General features: G+C 36.3%; 1 protein-coding gene across 1 annotated transcript in view; it reads right to left on the bottom strand.

The window, feature by feature from the left end:
• The window catches only part of LOC103906835 (pleckstrin homology domain-containing family A member 7), a 66,750-nt gene extending 60,706 nt beyond the window's left edge, over positions 1-6,044 (bottom strand). Inside the window, exon 1 of the mRNA XM_019474500.1 lies at positions 5,967-6,044. The gene's annotated coding sequence lies outside the window, so the exon portion shown is untranslated. The remainder of the gene's footprint in view (positions 1-5,966) is intronic.
• Positions 6,045-6,462: the final 418 nt, after the last annotated feature.

The following is a 6,462-nucleotide window of genomic DNA, read 5'->3' as shown; positions in this document are numbered from 1 at the left end:
AAAATAGGAGATTTAAAAAAAAAAAAAAAAAAAAAGATTTAGAAGAACTACAGAGGAAGATAAGCTTTGCACATTTAACAAGACCACCACTATCAGAAAATCATAATGCAACAGAGAAAAATAAATGCATAAATTTCTAAGCATTTATAATTTGGCCACTTAGCGACTTCCCTTCCACTTGCTACTGAAAGTGATCAATAAATCAAGCTTTCGGTGTTGGGTTGACGGTTGGACTCGATGATCTTAGAGGTCTTTTCCAACCTCAGTGATTCTATGATTCTATGATTCTAGTAGTACCAAGATTAATGATGAACTTCAACTGGGAAAAGAACAAATTCACAATGAGAAAAATGTTTTTTAAAAAATGTGAGGTTGTTGCCACGTGGACGAACTCACATAGCCAGCAAAAGAGACAGTAAATCCACCGAAAGAGAAAATATGTTGTTATTCCCCTAAAAAAAAAAAAAGCCTTTGGCAGCAAACACTGGTGATCCAAACTTTCTGTATGTGAGGTCTAACAGAAAACACCAAACAGTACTGAAAATTAATTTAAGTACTCGTATATAGTATTTCAAGGATAAAAAACAGATTTGCATGAAATCAGAACATAATGAAACTCAAGTATTCAAGTCTCTTAGTAGCTAATTAATATTCTCAGTCTGTTTTTAAAAGCAAATAAAAATATGCAGAATATGCAGAATTACCTGAAACATCCCAGCATGTTAATGGAGTTAACACTGTCCTAATAGTGTTTACAGATGAATCTTTAAAATAAGTGACTACAGCATTAACTCTGTGCATTCAGAAACATTAGTTCAGAATCACTATTACCAAAGACGTTTGATAATATCTGTTATTCAATACATCCCATTTTGTCTTCACAGTGCTGTTTTTGTCTATTTTCAGGACAGTTTCCTTACTGCCTCCCCCAGGTGTGTGCATACACACACAGAATTGCAGTACGTACATTCGGAGCTCCAGTGCCTTGTAAATCTTTTTAAAATACTTGAAAATAACACTCTATATAGTATCGCCTGTCAAGCAACTCCCTGCTCTACTTAAACAGTGCTACTATGTCTACAGAAATCACATTTACCAGCTAAAAGAATTACATGGCCAATATTTGGTTTATTAAAAAACCAAAACAAACCACTGAACAACACAAAAAAAATGATTACACCAGTAGCCCATATTGAAAATGCAATACTCACGAGAGAACACATTCCTTTTCTATAAAGGATCATAACGATTAGTCGACGTAGAAGATCCACGTTCATACCAGCAACTTAAAAAGTTTATTTTATTGAAACCAAATACGACACAATAACATCATGTCAATCTAATTTTAATACTAATAAATCCCCTTCAGCTAGATAAAAAAAAAATTAACTGTCCTAGTATTTCTATACATGTAAACATGGCAGATGTTTATTTTGGGGCTGTTTGGGTTTCCTCCTTTCTCTCCACCTGATATTTTTGCTGCTATAGTAACCAAATGCAATAGACAAAATAAGATGGCTCTCTCCCCAGAGGTGATACACAGGCTTTACCAGTTGCACAAAAACAGGCAAAAAAGAGGGTAACACTCATTGGATTAAGCTCCCAATATATACATACGTATCTTCTATATTTCCACATTTCTGTTGAAGTCTTATCTTTTCTAACTTTGAAGTACTATCTTCTCATTTGAAAACATAATACTAATCACAAATATATTGTAAAATATCTAATATACAACTACCAGTGTTTAGCAACAGATGCGATTAGATACACGCTGTCAGTTATTTGAAGAACTGTTATTTAAAGATAGATGAGAGAAGAAAACTAAACATTACGTGCATCTATCCTAAGCAAGTCTATCATAGATTGTTCAGAGAAATGTGCATATAACAGTATGGTTAAACTAGATCTAATACTTGTCCAGCAGCCTTATCCTTAACGCTCATTTTTCCATTGGTTGTTTAGGAAAGGTCCCCTTGTGGATTAAGGGTTCATTAAAAACATGAAAGTAAAGCACAGAAGTTAAGATACAGTTGTTAAATGGAGGGAGGCTACCAGAGGGACTTCCCATACAGCCAAGGTGTTCAAATTATTTAGAGGTGATCCTGAAAACTGTGAGGTGACCAAGTCAGAGGACAAAAATTAACCTGGACAAAAACTGAAATGCTGACAGAACAGATAGAAAAATAATCTTCAGATATGAGTAACCACGTGATGAGATGCCAAACCAAATTCAGTGTCAACAACAGAAAACTAATTCAAAGAAGGGAGAAATTAAAAACCATCTCTGCAGCTTTTATCGCTCAAAACACACCAGCAATCTGAGAAAAGGATATTTTTTCATCTTAGCAGAATGACTAGCAGCAGTCAATGTTAAGAATTATTAGGAAATGAATAGAGAAGAAAAAGTATAATTAAATTATTCTAAAAAACAATGGGCTCATACATTGAATACTGCATTCACCTATAACCAATCACTCCATCAGATAAAAGACAAATCTAAAAGCCTCATGCCAAAAAGCTAGCACTCAAGCAGGGCTAGTGAAAGGTACAGAACACACGTCCCCACACACTAAATGACCAAAGCTTCTAAGCATGGAAAACAGAATGAGAGGTGGGGATTTGACAGTGGTCTCAACTAAGAATGGGTTAGGAAATAAGGAATTATCATCACTGCTTCTCAAAAAAATCTAAATTAGAACACCTTTAGGAAGAAGGAGTAACATAAGGATCAAAAGATAATGTAATTTAAAAGTTACAGGTTCCATGCAATAGCCTCTGCTTTTATCCTCCAGTTACAATGTAGTTGAGGAAATCAGATTTTGGCTTAAAAAGCAAGATTGATATGACATTGTTTAAAAGGGGAAATGCCTTGGGAAAAGACTAGTGAAATACAGTCTCAGCCTTCTACTGAAAGTATCCAGTTCTCATTTGATCAAGTGAGGCAAGGGCGTCTGGTTCATAACTGACTCATAATCAAAGTAGGATTACATCATTTATTGACATCGTTTTCCAAAACTTCTTGCCAGAACATTACTTCCTGGATGAGAAATGGCCAGAGCAGTCTTTACATTCATCAATTCTAGATTACTGTAAATTACTTTTCTGATGTTAAATGTGTCCTTTTAATAGATATGTTTGTTGCAGCCTGAACCAGTTTGTGCTTACATCTCCCCACTAGCTCCCAGTCAACATCTGGTGACAACTCCTGGCTTTGGCCCTAATGTTAAATTAAAATTAAGTAAGTAATTAATCACATTACAACAGCACTGAAGAACAAATTGCCGTTTATGAAACCCTCAAGAGTGCTACTACTTCAGACAGGATTCTTCAGCTACAGAAAAAAGTACTCTTGGTCAAAAGGATCCCATGATGGAAAGTTTCCACAGACCATGCAAATCCAGAGACTCTTTTTCCAACTGTCCTGTTTGTGAAAGTCATTTCATCACAAGATACAATCTACCACACTGATTGTGAACTAATACACGATCAACACCACTGATTCCATACAAATCCCTGATGCCTGAGGAAAAAGAACTGAAAACACAACACAGCCCCGTTACAATTCCTAGGCCTAAAAGCAAGGAGGTGCTAACAGCTCCTTTGATTTCAGCATGGACATCCACATATGTCAACAGTGTCGTTTGACAGAAACTCAGATATGACCGTGATGAACAGCATCAGTGTAAAACCTACACTGTCGCATAGAAGTGCTACAAAACTGAGGAAACCCACGCACCCCACACACTTGAAAAATCACATCTTTACACTAATATAATATATGAACTGATATATTACAACCATCTAATTTTAAACACACTCCGGATGTACTTCAGGCCAATAATAAAGCTTAGAAAAACGTTCTCGCAAAGACTGTTTCCTGAGTAGTCACTACAAACACATACTCCTCTCTATATCCCTCCAGCCATTCCCTCTTCTCTTAGAATAAAAACCACCTGTCTCTATTAATTCTACCACATTGTAAGATCTTTTTCCCACTTTTGATACCATCTCAGTGTAACTGAAGTCTAGAGATGACAAGTTATGCCCGTTCATCTGACTGCCCTCCAAATAATCACCTTCATTGCTCTTCCAGAAAAGTTTCTAACATACACAAAAGATCACTAAAACCATGTGCCACCAGCAAGTTATTCTTTCAAATCTGCTTTTAAGATTTTTATCTGCTACCACGATTACAAGACCAGAAACAGCACAGGGAAGTGTAACTAACCCAGGGAGGCACTCCAAGGAGTTCTATCCCAACACCTATTTTTCCCTTACACATGTACAAATTTTCTCTATATTAAATTTGATCGAACCTTTACAACAGGTTAAATAAAAATCAATTAACGGATGGAAGCTGCAACGCAGATGCACAGTGGCTGTTGTCTATACTGTCTTTGAGATTTGCTCCATTGCAAGACACCTGTTCTCCTCACTAAATGACTTGGAGCAGCTTGTTTGCATACTTGTACTGAGCCAGACCAAACCCCGCCCGAGCAGCAAGCCACCCGCATACCACATAACACCTGGGGTGACCTCCAGCTCAGTAGCTATCCCACAGTCTTTGTACCTAATCACAGGCCTCTCCCACACACGGCGAAATACGTTCAACCTTCTATTTCATGCTGGTTCTCAGCACAGGCCTTAACATAGGACTGGCCCTTGGATTTGCTTTGGGCTTGGGGAAGGGCAGCCGTTTAGTTGTTTTTTTGTTGGGGTTTTGTTATATTGTTGTTTTTGTTTGGTTGGTTTGTCTTTTAAACCACGAGAAGCGCTTCTCCAGGCTGTACCAGAAGCTCTGAGCAGAGGGCTGTACAGTCATGCTCTACTTCTTTCCTCTCCAATTCCACAATAAAGGACACTACCAGAAAAGCCTCAGTCTCCTGGGAGTCTCGCATGGCCCTTCTCTGGGCCTCATTTTTCTTAATGCTATACTGCTTTAAATTAAATGTAAAGCAAATTACATGTCACATCATTTGAAACATAAAGCGTTCGGAATCGTGCGGGCAGCTGTACAAACCACCCCATGCAGGCCATCACAGCACAATGCCCAGCCTCTGTGATGCATAAAGGACTAGAGCCTGCTTAAACAGTGTTGGAAGACTAGGCTGGAAAAGGAAAAGCTATCTCATAGTGTCCCATTCCTCTTGCCCTTTGGAGTGGTTTTAGAAGTGATGTAGAACTTTCTCCTAGATTCTGTCTAGGGAAGACATCCAGTCATCCCATTACAGAAGGGATTCCAGGAGCAATCTAGCATGCAGCAAGGACGACAGGAGTAGTTAAACCCTACAGCGAAACAGGGAGTGATCCAAACCAACACCAAAGACATACCCAGATACACCAGTTTCAAACACATGCATTTCTTCTTTTCTTTTTTTTCTTTTTTTTTTTTTTTTTTTTTTTTTTAAATCAGACAATCAAGATAAAATATTCTGGAAACTAATGTATATGATTCTATTTCTTTAGAATAAATCGAAGAATGCCTAATCAAAAATTTTTTAACAAATACCAGCCCAAGACAGGGAACATGGAAAGTCTAAAACATAAGAAAACCAAGGAATTACAATAGAAACTAGTAATATTTTGTGTATTTCAATTCCAGTACAAACCTTCCAGTTTGCTCTGAAGACATTTTACATTTATGTTCTGTATATTTGATATTTAAATAAGACTAAAGCATTAATATTTAAGTATCCAATTTATATTGCCTTTTTTGTTTGTTTATTTTTGGACTTTTTGTTCGTTTGTTTTTTAAAGATTTGGTAAAGATTTTCTCTCAAGCCCTAATGTGGAACAATGCTAGAATCAAAAACATACTATCACAATGAGAAGTAAATTTTTAAGCATAAACCATCTCTATGACATTTTTGCTACAATACCAGAAGAACTGTCAAACTACTAAACTACTGTAGGTAAATGTGTTACTGTTTTAGATCTCTTGACATGGGTATAAAACTACTTACTCTTCTCGCAAAATAAATTCAATATTTTCTGGAGAAACCTGTCCTGTCACAGGATGTCTAAATGACGTGGTCTGCTGATTATGGCTGAAAGGGAAAAAAAAAAAAAAAAAAAAAAAAGAAAAAAGAAATTAATATTGCTAAACTCAGTAAAAGATATCTATTATCCCTAAAGGGCAGAACTGTTTATATTGATGCTTTGTTGCTGCTACTCCAGAAATGAAACATATTTCCTAGGTACCTTTGAAGCCAGAAATGTTTTCAGTTCCTTCCTGAACTCTTGTTGACTTTGCCAATGGCACAGTGTACCATTTAATTATTAAACAGGTTAATGTTTTAAAAGTAAACTAGTTGCAATCCTTAGTTAGGGAGATGCACTTGAATTTATGATTATTTACACTTGACTGTTACCAGATTATTTAAACATAATACAGAAATTACACAACATAAATTACTGATTTGTATTTCTGTAAATTTCACAGAACAGAACCAGTAAAGT

This window comes from Aptenodytes forsteri, unplaced genomic scaffold, assembly GCF_000699145.1.
Source record: "Aptenodytes forsteri isolate BGI_AS27 unplaced genomic scaffold, ASM69914v1 Scaffold8, whole genome shotgun sequence".
Lineage (NCBI taxonomy): Eukaryota > Metazoa > Chordata > Aves > Sphenisciformes > Spheniscidae > Aptenodytes > Aptenodytes forsteri.
Note: the sequence above shows the minus strand (reverse complement) of the source record. Positions and strands in the feature narration are given on the sequence as shown.